This window comes from Labeo rohita, unplaced genomic scaffold (genome assembly GCF_022985175.1).
Source record: "Labeo rohita strain BAU-BD-2019 unplaced genomic scaffold, IGBB_LRoh.1.0 scaffold_76, whole genome shotgun sequence".
NCBI lineage: Eukaryota > Metazoa > Chordata > Actinopteri > Cypriniformes > Cyprinidae > Labeo > Labeo rohita.
This window is the reverse complement of record NW_026129700.1, coordinates 660032-679706: the sequence shown is the minus strand read 5'-3', so window position 1 is coordinate 679706 and position 19675 is coordinate 660032. Positions and strand designations below refer to the sequence as shown.

General features: G+C 38.4%; 1 long non-coding RNA gene and 1 pseudogene across 4 annotated transcripts; one reads left to right on the top strand and one right to left on the bottom strand.

Moving 5' to 3' along the window:
• Nucleotides 1-844: 844 nt before the first annotated feature.
• LOC127161878 (uncharacterized) lies at nt 845-6566 on the bottom strand. 4 transcript variants are annotated; one of them, XR_007827205.1, is made up of 14 exons: nt 5658-6566; nt 4939-5001; nt 4822-4854; nt 4442-4519; nt 4278-4358; nt 4055-4132; nt 3475-3553; nt 3311-3371; nt 2765-2794; nt 2611-2655; nt 2066-2239; nt 1869-1933; nt 1327-1427; nt 845-1027 (listed from the first exon to the last, which is right to left on the bottom strand). It is a non-coding gene; the product is annotated as an uncharacterized LOC127161878 (long non-coding RNA). The 4 variants fall into 4 exon arrangements; XR_007827204.1 differs by having other exon boundaries at nt 2066-2440; nt 3315-3371; XR_007827202.1 differs by having other exon boundaries at nt 3315-3371.
• Nucleotides 6567-11678: 5112 nt separating this feature from the next.
• LOC127161879 (uncharacterized) lies at nt 11679-14122 on the top strand (annotated as a pseudogene).
• The last annotated feature ends 5553 nt before the right edge of the window (nt 14123-19675 follow it).

Sequence of the window (19675 nt, the reverse complement as noted above, 5' to 3'; positions counted from 1 at the left end):
ACAAATTAAAAATACAGCAAATACATTCTAAATCTGTTGAAGCTGATGCTCATATGTGCATAAACACCACTGAGCCTCACAAGATCCTTCTCTGTGGGTGAGCATCCATTATAAAACACTCACAGGACATTCATTTTGACAACTATGCAAATGTTTTGAAATTTCATGCAAAAATACTAGGGAGCAGAGCATATACGACTCTGTTAAACAAGAGCGTAATAACCCAGCAAACATTTCGACGTGTAAGGACCGTTGAAAAGACGTCCCTCCGACACGTCCCGTCATGGTTGAAAAATAGTTCCAAAATGAAAGTTGAACCGACGTCTTTGACGTTATCTGGACGTGAACTGCACGTCTTTTCTGGACGTCCCTGGACGTCTAAATGTGTCATCTTCTGCATGTCTATACTGTGTATTAATTTAATTTAATGTGTTAATATAATTTTAGTATATATGCCTACATATAAAATAGTCACACACCCATTCTGGAGGTTTAGACAACTTAACTTACTACAAGTTCTAAAATGGTCCAAAAACGGTCCAGTCAGACCTGAACGTCTACAAAACGTTTTAACCACGTGTAAATTACAAACAATAACACATTGTTTGTGGACTTAAGCAAGAAGTAGACCGTTCTAATTTACTACAACATACTTTGTGCATATAACATTTTTTAAATGTCTTCCATTTGTTAAACGGCTACTATACAAACATTAAAATAGAAATAGTATAATGTGGGTAATTCTGAGTGTGTAGCAAATTTCTCAAAGATTTACATTAATTTTAAGTAGACATTATTCAAACAAGAACATAACCAAAGTAAAGAATAAAAGTGAACACATATGTATATTTATAATCTTTATTTATTTACTATTATTTCAAAATGTTTACTATAGCACATTTCTGTAGCACAGCTCATTTCATAGCCACCACCCCCAGCTTATCCTGGAGCATGTTTTAGGTGTTCCGCCACTGCTGTGTCAATTTCGGAATCTGTGGCAGTTGGACTCCACCTCTTTAGAGCATATCTGAGGGAAGAGAGTATGAATATTTTAAATAAATTGGCAACATTTGAGTTAAATAACATGCACTTATTTTGAAAATGCCTTTATGGTTATACAACTACATTTAAAATACAATGGAACAAGACTTTTCAGTTTCATGAAAGAAGCATTAGTAACAAGTAAGCAATAAGTATTATATGTTATTTTAGTCTAGAATAATCTTATGAACAGGACATTTCTATTAAAGACAGGTGGTCTTTTAAATAAATAATAGACAAGGAACATGAGATTTTTTTTTTTTAATGTCATAAGGCCAACATTACCTTGAATTACATAGTACAAAGCTGTAGCTTTGAAAGGCTTTTTGTCATGTTGGCCACCACCCCTCATATTGAATTTGGCCATTAAGGCATTTGACATGACTCTGTGAAAGAAATGATTCAGTATTACTTCACTTCAGAAACATTTTAACATGCGGTCAATATTACAAATTAACAGTAGTGTGCATCATGGCAATGTTCAAATACTCTCACAACCATATCAATCCATCTATCATGTAACAAGTACTCTGAACTATGTCCTTTTCTATATCCAGAATTTTTGTGACAAGTAATGACTCATTCATTGCTTACACTGCTATTATACGGTGATGCCTTGTTTTCAGTCTGCCTAATTGAGTCAGTACTGACATCTTAAAACTTCAACACAAAAACAGGCATGTTTATAAGGAGATATAATAGTGTGTGACAATAAATCATGAACTTAAGTAAAATCAAAGGCTGAGTTTATTATTGTGGCAATCATATACATTGTTCCTGAAATATTATGCAGCAATACACACAAACTATGCAAGGTAAATACATACCTGTTCATGATTTGGTTAACGCAGTCCCTGACAGAAGATCCACCAACTCTGGACAGTTGCTGAACCTAAAAGTGACACCACAATCAAAATAATGTGATATGATATTATAAAAAGTACACAGTTCTCTGTGTGTCTGCTCGTATGTATGTATATACACAAATATAATACACCTATGCTTTGTTAAATTTGGAACTTACACAGATCCACTTCTTTTCATCATCTTTGATGTATTCTTCAAAGGATTTTAGGTCACTCTCTTAATCCAGTCTTTTAAAAGATGATGTAGACTTGCCAGGGTCCAGAATGGCAGATATTCGCTCAAGTTCATCTTTTAAACCAAACAGCATGAAAAAAGACCTTCCTTTGGAATCCTGAAAGAAAAATCAGCACATTAATATATACACACACCCTTCAAACAAGACTACTTAAACTCCAAAAGTGAACATGACACTTGCTGTCACATTTTGTGTTTACGCAGGGCATTAGGCTTGACTGTTTTTTTAGAACCTAAACCAGTCTTCATTGCCTGCTGATTTCGGTGAATATAGGGCTGCAAAAACTGAAGAGCAAGACTGAATTGACTGAGGTATCAATATTGCCATTTGATTTTTAGTTAACAGCAACTATTGAACCTCTAACAAAGAAACTCAGAACATTTACAGACTTTGCTTTACTGTTTTTTTTTTTTTTTTACTTTATGGCCAGTGTTTTAAATGTCACATATTCACATAACATTCCTTACTTGCAGTTGACATAGGGTAAGCGCTCCGTGAGGGTCTGGTGCCACCTATTTAAAAATGTAAATAAAAAAATTAATAAAATATATAAGTGTAAAATGTACATTAAATTTTGAATATGACAACCCCATGGCTGGAAAAGACTATTAACATACATACCCTCACTTCTGTGCTCTCTCCGCAATGCAGCTGTCAAGTAGCAACACAACATTAGGAAATGCTGTTATTAGAGTTTCAGGACCATTGTGTACATTATTGAAGGCAGTTTTAACAAGAATGTCTGCCAATGTCTGTCTGTCCAATTCTACATCATCAATTACTGTAGCCATATAATCATTAACGTTGAGTAAATCCAAGGCAGCCAACCCTGATCTTCGAAAGCCACTGCCCTGCTTGTTTTCTAACGATCCATGCCTTACATACTGCTGATTAGTAATGGATCAGTTGTCAATCAGAAGCTGGAAGGGCAGGGACAGCTGGAAAACAAGCAGGGCAGTGGTTCTCGAGGACCAGGGTTGGCTATACCTGTTCTATTCTATATTCAATTGTGAGTATTAAGGCTGCTGTGCATTGACAGACATTGTAGCCCCTATATTTTTAACTGTATGAATTCTGATTCTGAGAAATGTATGTATTTATACATTAGGCTGTGTTGTCATTAAGGTGTAATGTGTATAAAATAAGATGCAACAGCAAAGTTCTCACATACACTGGGGGGTCGTCTGGGACTGGGATGGCAATGATGAATTTGGGACTGGAGACAATACTATGTAGACATTACAATGAAAAGTGTAAAAAAAAAAAAATAAGAATTTGAATTTAGTTTATGAATCCTCTTTATGTGAATGACATGACACAAATTACAATACCTCATTCGGTTTTGGCACATGGCCTGGAAGAGGGTTCCTGAATTTTTCTGTCTGACAGATGGCTGTTCGTTATGTGACCCTACAAGACAAATCGCACCCTAATGTAAATTAATGAATCACAAAAGACATAAATACATGTTTTAAAAATTTCACAGAAGTTAATCTTTTGAAACATCTTCTAATGTTAATCTTACATTGTGGTTAGAGATTTTAACAGAGCAAACAGACCAAAACTGGCGAATGATCATCTGAAAGTTTACTTAAGGTCTGATGTACTACTTACAATGACAACGGGGTCGTGACCTGAATTGCACCCTTGGAGTGTCAATAAAGTGTCATTAACCATGTAATCTTTTGATTAGTACTACAACATCTTAAAAGTGTTACTTGGACATTCAAAATCATAACATATTCTTCAAATTTTTATAGATACTGTAGCTGGTATTACAAGGCAACACGGAGTAAACATTTATTCTGTAATTGACAGGACTGTGTTTGTCTCGCCCTGTAACAGGGAAAAAAAAGCTACTTTGTGGTCGTACACATTTAGATTGATAATTTTTTAAACATTAGCACTTACGCCTCAACACGTGTCCACGGGTCCACGAGTGTTGTTGATGTTAACCTCGACCTCCACTGGTGTCATGTTGTGCATCCACTGTTGGAAAAAATAAAAGTAATAGAAATAAAGGACCATTTTATCTATGGAATTTTGAAGATGTTTATAAAGAGCTTTGCAATCACTTTAAGTTATATACACATTACCACACTGTGAAAATTAAAAAAATAAAAAAAAGACATACTTCTGGGGGTAGCCGTTTCATGAGATGTGGGCCTTTGCCTCGGTCTTACTTGAAGATCCAGTAGGGTTTGAGTAAATTGTCCTTCATGGTAATATTAAAAAGAACATGTTAGTTTTAGAGAATTTCACTGTCAAATTGTACTATGAATATATACAGGGACATACATCTGGGGGTAGCCATTTCATGAGATGTGGTCCTTTGCCTCTGTCTTTGAAGATCCAGTGAGGTTGGATTAAATTGTCCTTTGTGGTAATATTACATATGATGTGTTAGTTTTGGAGCATTTCACTGTCCAATTTTACTATTAAACGTTCTAACAATAACATGCTTTTGTCCTATGAATCCACATAATGGAAAGAGGACCCTATTATCCAAAATGAAAGCTCACAAACAATATCTTACATCTAAACCTTGCATACCTGCTGAATGAAGTGATAAAATTACTTGTGCCATGGAAGGGGATATTAATTCCATAACTCAGTAATGATGATATAAAAATCAATTGAGAACTGTAGCACATTCACAGTAATTTTTGGTGGCATACCTGTTCTTTCCTCCTGGAAGTGTGACAGCCCAGCTGTTGATTAAAACATTAAAGAAGTGATGCTATTTGACCGTTATAGTGATTTGCAATTTGCAAATGACTTTAGATATCACATACTTGCTACTGGTGAAGGCGTGAATGTTGATAGGTTTGTACGTGCAGGTGTGATTTGAACATCCACTGAGAACATACAGAGAAACATAGATTAAGGTTCAATGACTATTAAAAGTAAACAGCAATTTTTTTAAAGCATGATTTCTTTTTTTAATATTACACAAAGCAGTCAAAAACTTACAACTTAACATAGTGTTGAACAAGTCAGGGTCGGGCACGTTGCATCTAAATGTGTTGGGCACACAATTTTACCTTTATCACATACAAGGACATATGACAAATTAGAATATTAACAAATTTATATAAATGTTTAACCCATATCTAAACTGTTTACTGTAAAAATTAAGCAATCAGAAACCTATTTTTTTTTTCTGTGGTACTTAAGGAATTAGATTTTTATATAAGCACCATAAAGGAGATTACAAACAAAAAAGCTATACAATCTGTGTATTTCTTCGGTACTTTTAAGTTATTGTGAATTAGGAAGTCCTTTCATTTCATTGTGTTATTTTATGCAAACATTTTGTGTATACCCTTGACACTTTAGATATGTATTTGTTGTTCAAGCATTAATTTAAAAACAAACTTTTAGCATACTAGCTAATTTTAGCCAAACTCAAACTACGTTTCAGTTGACAATGTGCGCATTATTTCTTCATTTTCCTTCGTGTCAAACAAGTACAACTCGACCACATTAATAAAATACTACAAAATGTACTTACCCACCAGTAGATTTTAGTAGAATAATTTGTAAAGCCTTACAACACACCGATGCGCTTTCCTTGTGTTTATGGAAAGAAAAACGTTAAGGCTTTCTCGCGAGATAATGTATTGTATTGCGAGATAATCTATCCCATCGCGAGATAATCTATCCTATCGCGAGATAATCTATCCCATCGCGAGATAATCTATCCTATCGCGAGATAATCTATCCCACCGCGAGATTTGTTGCAACATCTTGGCAGCACAGTTTTGGTAATCTTCACCCAGACTTCAAATGTTGACCAGAGATATCTGTTTTATATGTATATGCATAAACTTAAAATAATAAAATCGTATTGAAATTTATGGAAAACGGGTAGAATTATAACTAAAATTCAGTGGCTTTGCAATCACTTAACCATATGGCACATATTAATTAAACAAGATAGAAATACCAAATTACGTTTATTTCATTACGATTTCCTGTTTTTATTTACTAATTTACTTATTTCTTTATTTATTTTGAATGGGTAATGCTTGACTAGACGTGGTCGTCTTAAAACTACTTGGGGCACTTAAATAAAGTATTACAGTAATAATCAAGGTGTAAGCACAATTGCTTTTGCATATTTCATACTGATTTCATACAGGGTCATGATGGACTATAAATGCACGTGTAAAGGACGTCACCTTGTGGACGTCCTCTCACAACTGGTTCACAACAGTGTATGTATTGCACTACACGGAGCTAAAACTTAAAGTAATAATTATATATGCAACCCCAGAGAACTTTATGCATGTACAAACGTATCTGAATGCATTTTTAGGCAGAGTTCTGTGTTACATATTTTTACGGATTTATGCCGTCCTACCGCGACTATTTTTGGCCAGGGACACGACGTTGCCGTCGGACCAATGTTAGCTGGGAAATTGCGCACGTTCGTTACTATTACTCTGATCGTCTTAACCTTTACATTAGCGTGACGGTTTGTTTCATGCAGCCAAGAAGTGAATTAGAGACCTGTGTGAGTACCGCAACAGAATGCGGTGCAAAACTTAATGGACGAGTGCGGGTGCGGTCGGGATGCGGGAGAATAAAATGATTCGCAAGAATCGCAAAATAGAAATATCTAAACATAAAACATAAAATAAATAAAAAAAAAAACATATAAATTGTTATTCATCTATTGCACTAAAGCAACAAAAACAACTAATATAACATAAAAATGTTTAACAAGCGCAAGAATAGGCCGTTTCGATTTAAAACACGTATTTGCAGCTTGAGCAATGCAGCCATCTGTTGATTTCTGGAATGCATTTGCCAGTCAGACGTGTTTAAGTTAGAATCCACTTAATCTAGAATCTATCCACTGCTTATAAGTTTTTGCACAGTGCTGAATGTTGCGTGCTTGGGAATTCTCTCATGACAACACACGAAGTGTAGACATTGTGGAAGATTCATTGTGCATATATTCATTGTGTTTTTCAAATATGATCTTTCATGTAGTGTTTCATGTAGCTGTATGTGAACATAAACTATCTGCAAAGTTTTGAAGCCGACAGTGCACGATACATAAAGTTATTGTCTATCAAAAAAAAAAAAAAAAAAAAAAAGAGTCGGCTCACATTTGCCTGAACGAGTTGTCAGCCATTCGAATCTTTTTCTGTTATGGCCACACGTCACGAAGTAACATATTTGCATAATGTCCGCCCACGTTCTACGTCGCGAACAACTTGCCCGCCCACAAAAAGTCAAATTTCCATGTGGTTTGGGTCACATGGAAATTTACACGTACATTATACAGAAGACGCTGTATCCTACACTGAGTAAAACTGTTTTATATTCGCTTCCAAAAGATGATGAATCTACAAAGATTGTATTTTCTAGCGATCGTTCAAAATACGTACTTGTGTATGTTATGTTGTGTAACAACCCTGCACATGTCATGCTAACCAGCTAATTCATGCTTCTGTAGTTCAGCTGTGGACCCACTGTAGTCTGACAATTTGTGATTGATGCAGCTTGACTGTCTGTCTGTCTTATTAGTTGGAGTAATGTGCTATGAAACCAGGCATGAAAATCCCTCACCTTTCGGCGAAATTCGCCGTTTTGAAGCCAAAACAGCCCCAGCAAACATTTGGACGTGTAAGGACCGTTGAAAAGACGTCCCTCCGACACGTCCCGTCATGGTTGAAAAATAGCTCCACAATGAAAGTTGAATCGATGTCTTTGACGTTATTTGGACGTGAATTGCACGTCTTTTTCTGTGCGTCCCTGGACGTCTAAATGTGTCTTCTTCTGTATCTCTATACTATGTGTTAATTTAATGTGTTAATATAATTTTAGTATATAAGCCTGTATATAAAATAGTCACACACCCATTCTGTAACATCGTGAAAAGGCAATCAGTAATGTTTAGACACCTTAACTTACTACAAGTTCAAAAACGGTCCAAAGTCGGTCCAGTCGGACCTGAACGTCTACAAAACGTTTTAACCACGTGTACATTACAAACAATAAAACATTTTGTGGACTTAAGCAAGAATTAGACCGTTCTAATTTACTACAACATATTTTGTGCATATTAAATTTTTTTCAAGGTCTTCCATTTGTGAAACAGCTACTATTTAAACATGAAAATAGAAATAGTATAATGTAGTTAATTGTAAGCATGCACCAATTTTCTCAAAGCTTTACATTAAATTTAAGTAGCCATTATTCAAACAAGAACATATGGTAACGGATAAAAGTGAACACATATGTATATTTATAATCTTTTATTTATTTATCATTATTCCAAAATGTTTACTTTCATTTTGTTGCTCCACAAGCACTTGCTCTTCCAGAAGCATTATTATTGTGGCAGTACTCAATTTTTTAAATTGAAACAGTTTTGCATTAATTTTAAACAGCTATAAATCAAACAAGTACAAAACAAAAATACTGGATTAATGTAAACACACATGTAAATGTCTCTCAAAACAGCTTATTTCTTATAACCACCGCCCCCTCTTCCTGGAGCGTGTTTTAGGTGTTCCGCCATTGATGCATCAATTTCGGAGTCTGTGGCAGTTGGACTCCACCTCTTCAGAGCATCTGAGGGAAGAGAGCATGAATATTTTAAGATATTTAAGAAACAAAGTGGCAAAATTGAGTTAAATGGCATGCACTTATTTTGAAAATGCCTTTAAGGTTATACAAATACATTTAAAATACAGTGGAACAAGACTTTTTCCGTTTCATGAAAGAAGCATTAGTAACAAGTAAACAATAAGTATTATATGTTATTTTAGTCTAGAATAATCTTATGTCAATAAAAGATTTTCTGCATTAGATGTGTGCTAGAGTACATAAAAAACAGCATTAGTCCACTGCCTCTTCAATATCTCTATGGTGCTCTTGAAATAAAGTAGATGTGTAACTGTGTGAACGTGAACAGGACATTTCTGATAAAGACAGGTGCTCTTTTAAATAAATAACGGACAAGGAACATGACATTTTTTTTTTTAAATGTCATAAGGCCAAAATTACCTTAAATTACATAGTACAAAGCTGTAGCTTTGAAAAACTTTGAAAGTTGGCCACCACCGCTCATACTGCATTTGGCCATTAGGCATTTGACATGACTCTGTGAAAAAAATGATTCAGTATTACTTCACTTCATGAACATTTTAACATATGGTCAATATTACAAATTAACAGTAGTGTGCATCATGGCAATGTTAAAATACGAGAGCCACTGACCTGCTTGTTTTCCAACTATCCATGCCTTACTTACTGCTGATTAGTAATGGATCAGGTGTGTTGTCAATCAGAAGCTGGAAGGGCAGGGACAGCTGGAAAACAAGCAGGGCAGTGGCTCTCGAGGACCAGGGTTGGCTATAAGTAAGAGTAAAGTAATAAGGCTGCTGTGCAATTTTACTGCATTAGTTACTGTCAAATTAGCTGGCTGTACTTTAGCTCTTGTTGAGCAATGACAGACATTGTAGCCTCTATATTTTTAACTGTATGAATTCTGATTCAGAGAAATGTATGTATTTATACATTAGGCTGTGTTGGTATTAAGGTATAATGTGTATAAAATAAGATGCAACAGCAAAGTTCTCACATACACTGGGGGGTCCTCTGGGACTGGGATGGCAATGAAGCATTTGGGATTGGAGACAATACTATATAGACATTAAAAAGAAAAGTGTGAAAAGAAGAATTTGAACGCAGTTACATTTTTTTTTTAAAAAAAGGACATCCTCTTTATGTGAATGACATGACAAATTGCAATACCTTGTTCGGTTGTGGCACATGGCCTGACAGATGGCTGTTCGTTATGTGACCCTGCAAGACAAATCGCACTCTAATGTAAATTAATGAAGCACAAAAGACATAAAAATGTGTTTAAAAATTTCACAGAAGTTAGTCTTTTGAAACGTCTTGTAATGTTAATCTTACATTGTGGTTAGAGACTTTAACAGAGCAAATCTGAGCCAGAGCAAACTGCCTACCAAAACTGTTTCTACTGCCCAGTGTTTGTTTTCTCTACAATGACGAGGGGAACGATCATCTGAAAGTTTACTTAAGGTCTGATGTACTACTTACAATGACAATGGAGTCGTGACCTGAACTGCACCCTTGGAGTGTCAATAAAGTGTCATTAACCATGTAATCTTTTGATTAGTACTACAACATCTTAGAAGTGTCACTTGGACATTCAAAATCATAACATATTCTTCAAATTTTTCTAGATGCTGTAGCTGTTATTTCAGGGCAACATGGAGTTCTTTTAACATTTATTCTGTAATTGACAGGACTGCGTTTGTCTTGCCCTGTAACACGGCAAAAAAGCAACTTCGTGGTTGTACACATTCGGATCATTAATTTTTTTTAAACATTAGCACTTACACCTCAACATGTATCCACGGGTCCATGAGTGTTGTTGACGTTGATGGTGTCATGTTGTGCATCCACTGTTGGAAAAAATAGAAGCAATGGAAATAAAGGACCACTTTATGGAATTTTGAAGATGTTTATAAAGAGCTTTGCAATCCTTTAAAGTTATATACACATTACCACACTGAAAATTAAAAGAAATTAGTAAACAATGTGTTATCTCCTAAGTTTATCTGAAATATTAGCTGGAGTAAAGTTTGGGTATTACCTAACAAATATCTCATTACAAACAAAATAAAATAAAATAAATTTCAATTAAGATAATGCACAAATTTTACCCTGATAAGCATTTGTAAACAGATTTATTGAAAATATAGATGTAAATTGTTCATTATGTACATTATACCCAGAAACGGTACCTCATATTTTCTGGCAGTTTCCAGACCACATCACCAGCACAACACTCAGGCCAAACATCGTCCTAACATCAGAGAGTACAAAGCAAGTGGTGTTACTGGAACTCACAGTCCCCTGGGAAGACAGGATTGAGGAAGCTTTTGAGCGGAAAAAGGCGAAGTATCTGGAACTGGTGGAGGACTGCAGGCGGAAGGGGTGGAGGTGCTCAAGAAAGGAAAGCCACCAGAAACATCTGCGAGGCAGCGGAGAAAGCCTCTAGGTGGCTGTGGATTAAAAGGGGCGACGTATGGCTTAGTGCGCTGCTTGGACACAAGTCGGGGTCTGATCATCCCCGGCTGGGTCGCCCAGGTGAGGGTGTCTGATGATCTAAGACCCGAAACACCCTGTGACCCTGGGTTCATCACTGAGGATGTGTCCAAGCTGCACCACTTAGGTGTTTCTTATAACTATCTTTCTGGCACAGCCAGTGACATCCAGGAAAGGCTGGATGACGACTACGAACAGTGTAGTGACGGCTGGAGAGACAGTGGACAGCTCAGAGAGACGGCAATCGGGGCAGCGAGGGTTAGCACCCCAAGCTGCAGCTCCCGTGAGGGGTGCACCCAACTAAGCTACAGAAAGCCCTAATGAAAGATACCCCCAGGGGTGCCCGAGAGGGGGGGAGGATGAGCACCCCACATGGACAGACCTTTTGGTGCAGAACATGAGCAACGGATTAACGACAATGAGAGTAACCTGTATGTGTGGCAAAAGCTGCAAGAACCTGAAAGGTCTGAAGATCCATCAGACGAAGATGGGCTGTATGAGGAGGGAGCAAGCTGAACAACGCACAGAGGCAGTGCAAAGCATGGCCCCTGGTGAGACGGAGGAGGAGCAGGACCCGGAGTCAACCCACAGTGTTCAGAACTTCCAAGCTCAGCGTGCTCCACCCAACAATCCATCCGAACATCGCAGGGTCTTGTGGCCAGCGGCACACAAGGAGACTGAGTGGCGCCAGTTCGACGAAGATGTAGATGGCGCCTTGGAAGCATCATCGAAAGGGAGTGTGGACCAGCAGCTCCAAACGATGTGCACCTTCATCATCTGCATCGGTGCTGAGCGGTTTGGTATCAAACAGCCAAAGGCCAAGACCATAGCTAGACCCAACAGGCGAGAGAACAAGATCACTGCACTCAGGAGAGACTTGAAGTCCTTGAAACAACGTTTTAAGAAGGCGAGCAAGGAAGAAAAGCCCGCCCTGGCTGAGCTCCGGGACATCTTCAGGAAAAAGCTCATCTCCCTACGTCGTGCTGAGTGGCACAGGAGGAAGGGTAGAGAGAGGGCCCGCAAGCGCACTGCCTTCGTAGCTAACCCTTTTGGGTTTACAAAGAAGCTGCTTGGGCAGAAGCGGAGTGGGACCCTCATGTGCACAGAAGACGACATCAGCCGCCATCTCTCTGAAACATACAGCAACCGGCTGAGGGAGGAAGACCTGGGCCCCTGCAGAGAACTAATTTCACCACCACTACCATCCAGCCAATTTAACACCAAAGAGCCAACGCTAGCAGAGGTCAAGGGAGAGTTGAGGACAAATTCCGCTTCTACATGAACGGTCTCCAAATACCATCATTGACGGAGAAGCCGGTGAAGAGCTTGGGGAAGCTCTTTGACGTGACTTTGAGAGACACAGTAGCAATCCAGGCCATGCATGCAGAGCTGAAAACTTGGCTTGCAGCAGTGGACAGGTCAGGCCTCCCCGGGAAATTTAAAGCATGGATATATCAGCATGGCATTCTGCCAAGGCTTTTGTGGCCACTGTTGATGTACCAGGTCCCAATAACAACGGTGGAGACCCTGGAGAGAAACATCAGCCAGTTCCTGCGCAGGTGGCTGGGTCTGCCGAAGAGCCTGAGCTGTATCGCCCTGTATGGGCACACCAACAAGCTCCAGCTCCTGTTCTCAGGCCTCACAGAGGAATTTAAAGTAACAAGAGCCAGGGAGGTGTTACTGTACAGAGACTCATCCGACACCAGAGTCTCCTCTGCAGGCATAGAGGTCAGGACTGGAAGGAAGTGGAGGGCGCAGGAGGCAGTCCAGCTGGCAGAGGCAAGGTTGCGGCATGGTGTGCTAGTAGGGTCTGTGGCGGTTGGGCGAGCAGGACTCGGCTGCCATAAAACGCCGCGCTATGACAGAGCGCAGGGGAGGGTTAGACAGCAGATGATTCAGGGCGAGGTCCGAGCAGAGGTGGAAGAGGAGCGGCGCAGTAAAACGGTGGCTATGCGTCAGCAGGGAGCTTGGACCAATTGGGAACATGCACTGACTCGGAAAATCACCTGGTCAGAACTTTGGAGGTCAGAGCCAGCAAGACTCAAGTTTCTGATCCAGTCAGTGTATGATGTCCTACCGAGCCCAGCCAATTTGCATTGCTGGGGGCTAGCGGAAGCACCATCCTGTCCTCTGTGCCCTGCAAGAGGGTCGCTGGAGCACATCTTGAGCTGCTGCCCGAAAGCACTGGGAAAGGGGAGGTACCGATGGCGCCATGACCAGGTGCTGAAGGCAGTAGCTGATACCATCTGTGCTGGAATCCAGCAAATCAAGCACCAGCCCCTAGCAAGGCCATACAATGTTTTCGTTAGGGCCGGGGAGAAGCCTCAGTCACATCCAAAGGTCCCAGCTGATCTGCTATCCACAGCAGGTGACTGGCAGCTGAAGGTGGACCTGGGGAGGCAACTGAAGTTTCCAGACCACATCACCAGCACAACACTCAGGCCAGACATGGTCCTAACATCAGAGAGTACAAAGCAAGTGGTGTTACTGGAACTCACAGTCCCCTGGGAAGACAGGATTGAGGAAGCTTTTGAGCGGAAAAAAGGCGAAGTATCTGGAACTGGTGGAGGACTGCAGGCGGAAGGGGTGGAGGGCCCGCTGTGAGCCAATTGAGGTTGGCTGCAGAGGATTCCCAGGACAGAGCCTGCACAGATCACTCAGGCTGCTTGGAATCAGAGGTGCTCAAGAAAGGAAAGCCACCAGAAACATCTGCGAGGCAGCAGAGAAAGCCTCTAGGTGGCTGTGGATTAAAAGGGGTGACGTATGGCTTAGTGCGCTGCTTGGACACAAGTCGGGGTCTGATCATCCCCGGCTGGGTCGCCCAGGTGAGGGTGTCTGATGATCTAAGACCCGAAACACCCTGTGACCCTGGGTTCATCACTGAGGATGTGTCCAAGCTGCACCACTTAGGTGTTTCTTATAACTTCTGGCACTGTCAATATACAAAGAGGTTACAGTGGGAGGTTTCTGGATTTATAAATGACAAAGTGGTGTGTAACTTTCTTTTACTATACGAACATGTAATATGTGACTCAGCCGTCGAAAAATGAGGCTTACATTATCAATCACTTGATTAATTTACTTATTTACTTACTAATCGTTGCAAAATTCAGCAATTAGAAAACTTTTTTTTTTTTTCTGTGGCACTTAAGGAATTAGATATTTATAAGAGGACCATAAAGGAGATTACAAACAAAAAAGCTATAAAATTGATGTATTTATTAGGTACTTTTAAGTTATTGTGGATTAGGAAGTCCTTTCATTTCATTGTTATTCTATACAAACATTTTGTGCATACCCTTGGCACTTTAGTTATGTATTTGTTGTTCAAGCATTATTTAAAAAAAAAAAACTTTTAGCACACTAGCTAATTTTAGCCAAACTCAAACTACGTTTCAGTTGACAATGTGCGCATTGTTTCTTCCTTTTCCTTCGTGTCAAACAAGTACAACTCGACCACATTAATAAAAAACTACAAAATGTAGTTACCCACCAGTAGATTTTTTAATAATTCGTAAAGCTTTGCAACACAACAACGCACTCTCCTCCTGGTTATGGAAAGATAAAAACGTGTTAAAGCTTTCTTGCGAGATAATCTATCCTATCGCGAGATTTGTTACAACATCTTGGCAGCACAGTTTTGGCAATCTACACCCAACTCAGACTTCAAATGGTGACTGGAGATATTTGTTTTATATGTATATGCATAAACTTAAAATAATAAAATCGTATTGCAATTTAAGGAAAACGGGCAGAATTATGACTAAAATTCAGTGGCTTTGCAATCACTTAATCACACAGCACTTTGTGAATATTCATTAAACAAGATGTAAATACAAATTACTTGTATTTCATTACCATTTCCTGTTTTTATTTATTTATTTACTTATTTATTTATTTTTAATGGGTAATGCTTGACTAGACCAGGTGGTCTATTCACAGCCTCTTAAAACTACTTGGGGCACTTAAATAAATTATTACAGTAATAATCAAGGTGTAAGCACAATTGCTTTAGCATATTTCATACTGATTTCATATAGGGTCATGATGGACTATAAATGCACGTGTAAAGGACGTCACCTTGTGGACGTCCATCTCACAGCTGGTTCACAACAGTGTATATACTGAACTACACGAAGCTAAAACTTAAAAGTAACAATTATACATGCAACCCCAGAGAACTGCAGATATGTACAAACGTATCTGAATGCATTTTTAGGAAGTATTATGTGTTACATATTTGTACGGATTTATGCCGTCCTACCGCGACTATTTTTGGCCAGGGACACGACGTTGCCATCGGACCAATGTTAGCTGGGAGGTGACCCACGTGAATCGTGTAGATCCGATGAGAAATTATTTTTGAGGGGGTGGGGGAGGGGTCTTGGATGGTATTTATTGATTAATTAAAACTTAATATAAAGTGGATTTGAGCCATTTCAAATCGTGAAAGCTGAGCGTCCCGCGTTCGTAGACCATGCGCGCCATCCACTGACATCCAGGGCGCCATTTCTTCCTGCGGGACAATCCGCGTGGGAGAAGACGACAGGGGAGAGATCCACAATTTAATTTCGTGGTGTGTATTTGTCACCAAAGGCTTAGTCGCCGTTCACATGCAGCGCGTTTTGCGCGCGCAAGCTATTTATTTTCAATGGAGCCGCGCAGTTTAAAATCCAAAGCAGAAATGTTTGTGTAACTGACAGCGCCTTCATGGTTGCCTAGTAACAGCAGACGCTACAGAAGCGCGAGCGCCCAAGCGCTTTGAAATTGGTGGAGGAAGCGACGCGCCTCGCGTTTTCCACGCGTTTTTAGACGCTTCATGTGAACGTACCCTTAAGAGAGTAAGTTACATTTAATGCTAAAGTATCGTTAACACTAATACAAACATTATTTTTGCAGTATGAGTGTGTTAGGGCAGAACGATGCAGCTCTATTTCATATGTCTTTAGACAAATGTCAGTACAGTATTTTTTCAGAACCTGTGCTTGGCTTATTATTCCATTCAACTTATTTGGCTACTGTAAAATTGGCAAAGGGAAACTTTTATCAAACATGTTTTTTTTCTGGCATGCTCTGTCTGCAATAGCAAATAGCATTTGTGGTTGATGGTATGTTTTCGATAATGGTAGAAAACACTTATTAGGTTGATTTCTTTGCCCAAAAAAAAAAAAAAAAAACTGGCTGTCAATCATGATGGAAGAATAAATAAGTTAAGTTACAGCATGTCCCCTAATGAGGCCATAATATTTATTCTGTGGGAGTCCCCCCACCTCCCGGCCTCATCAGAGGCCACATCACCCCTCGAGCACCCTTCTCACCTTTTTCACCCCTGACCCATTTTCATGCCTGTATGAAACCCATCCCTTTCAATTTCTTCCGCCCTGCGAGGACGGCTTGTTTCTGCCTCGACCAAAGCGCACGTGCAGCTGAGCGCGAAAGGCACGCTCGCCGCGGACAAAGTCCAAATGAGTTGTTCAAATGAACTTTTGCCGCTGCGCTCTGAAGGGCTGCACTGAACCCAACGGCCAGCGCAGCACTTTCCCAAATAAGATCTGATAAGCCAAAACTTAAGACACTCGTAATTTATGTTTACGTAATTTATGTTTACATTTATGTATTTAGCAGGACCTTTTATCACACAATCTTACATTAGAGGAACATAGCAATTTGTTGCAGAACAAACAATATTCAGAGTGAACAAAGACAGATGTAAAAATGCTTGAAATTGACGAAAAAACGCTGGGTTGTTTTTTCAACCCAAATGCTGAGTTGAGACCGCTGGGTAAGAACGTTCGGTTAATTTAACCCAATTTTGGGTTAAAACTGGTCTTAATTTGTAAAAACGCGGACTCGAGAGAGAGCAAGCACGTCCTGTCCACCGTAAGTCAAAAAGTGCGAGAAACGGCCATTTTCTCAGTGTCTGCAGATGGAAGCGAGTGAAGGACGATTTTCGGTAAGTAAGGATTAAAAATGTAAAGTCATCATTCATTATGTGTGTCCGGGAGTATTTTGAGACTTAATGGAACGCGGGAAAAGTCGGAAAAGAGCTTTTATTGTAAAATACGATGACGCGGTTTTTGCCTCCCAGCAAGCAATTTTTGGTCTAAAAAACGTCTATTAGCTGTTGAAACACAGCCCAGACGTCTAGGCTAAAATAAGGTTGTCATTGGGCTGTCAGTGAAAATTTAATAGACGTCTAAACATAGCCCAATAATAGACTAGACATCATTTAGACCACTATTAAACGAATACATCTGAATGTCTAATAGACATTGAATCTGCGTCTAGGCTAAAACAAGACTGAATTTGGGCTGTCAGTGAAAATCTAATAGACGTCTAACCATAGCCCAATAATAGACTAGTCATCAAATAGACAGCTAATGAATGCCTACATATATACATCTAAAACACAACAAAATGGTCATCCATCCAAACAAACTATACAGCTTTTATTAAGAAAAATAACATTAACAACTTAAGAAAATACAAAATGATAAAAATGCAAAAGAATTAATGACAAAATAAAATATAAATGCATTACACTCCCTTTTATTATGATAAAAATTTAACAACTTAAGATAATAATAATAATAATAATAATGATAATATATATATATATATATATATATATATATATAATACCTTATGATATTTAAAAGAAATAAATAGTACAAATCAAGAGCATGTTATCACACTTAACATTAAAACATTGTGGATAAATGACAACGTAAAAAAAAAATAGATTAAAAAAAGATTAATCAATTTGTTGGTTTACTTATTTTAACAAATAAAACAACCAATAGTGAACTCAAAGGAAATTGTTTTTTTTTTTTTTCTTGTATAAAATGTTTTCCAACTGCATTCCTCAAGTACAACTCAAGTACAAGTTGGTCATCACTGCATCTGCAAAATAAGAAAAAAACAAATAGCATAAGAAAAGCTTTTTGAGAGAGAACTGAGAGAGAAAGCTCTGAACATGAGGGAATTTTTAAAACCCTAAAACAGAATACAGATTGAGGTGGTTAACAATTGCGGACAAAGTTCACTGACATTTTAAAATCACCAGTAAAGGAATTATTTTTTACATTTCTGATTTGCGCTGTAAATTATTAAGTATTGACACCACAATGTTTGATTAATGTGGCACACTTTGAAGACTTTACCTTTCCAGCTTCCTTCTGGCACTGTCTTTGAGATTTCTTCATTCAATTCTGCACAACTTTGACAGCTGAATAACACATCCCAATGTCAGGCAGGTAGTATTATATGCGTCAGTGTAAAAGAGTTCAAAATTGTCTGGCACAACTAATTTTATATCAACACAGTGATAGCTGCTGTATCTAAAATGTAACCCAGTACACACATTAACCTTAAATGTACATGGAATAATTATTCACCCCTACCATTTTTATTACATTATGTCTTCTGATTGTACCGGTTAGGTTTTAATGCTGCATTGCACATCTTAGCTATTTGTACTATTTTAATACCGGTGCAAACTTTTTATAATTGAACATTTTATATTGCAATTTGAAATAATTTGTATTTTTGAGCTTTAGTGTCAATTTGAAAGTTTCAAACTAAATCTTACTGTACTTGTACAATAACAAAGATACTCTATTCAATTAGCTCATGCTTTCTCTGTATGTAACAAGCCATTGTTCAGTCATAAATTCAATATAACAGTTAAAATAAATGACTGAATTTGTCAAAGATGAGAGCTCTAGTGAGGAAATGTTTTTTTTTTTTTGTTTGTTTGTTTTTGTTTTGTTTTTTTAACACCATTGCTGCCCAGATCTCCTCTTTTTCCAACAGCTTTTCCAGATGTAGAAACTCCTCCTCAATTTGCCCAGTTTTTCTGAATGTGTGTTCACTGTATAAATTAATATAGATTAATCAAAGCTGTTTGTTCTGTTGTTTGCTGTTTTAAAATCGCGTGAGTTTGTAAACACACACAAATGAACTTTCACTCTATTATCTATTAAATTCAATTAATCCTCTGATCACACGCATGCTGTACCGTGGGGCCAAGTCCATAGGGATCACTATCATCTATGATCTGCTCCCTTCACTAAAATGTCACGGTTCCTACACATGATAACAAATAAAGTACAGATCAACAATGAACACATATACTTACCAAGACCAAGCGGGAAAGTCCTTTATCGTTTGTTGTTTGCCCGTTGATTTCCCACAGGTAAACTTGTTCTCTCGTGTAAAAACAAAATTCAAAACGGCGGAATTATCGCGGGATCTTGCAACAGTGATCTCTACTAACTTTCAAGTCTCGCGTTGCCAGTAGTCCTGTCTCAGTAGGGGGACAATTGCCATCTAGCGGTTGGGAATTGTTATTGCATATTTAATTATAAATTGAAAAAAAGTCAAATTATGTTGTATAATGTGTATGAATGTTACACTTTTTGGTGCGTG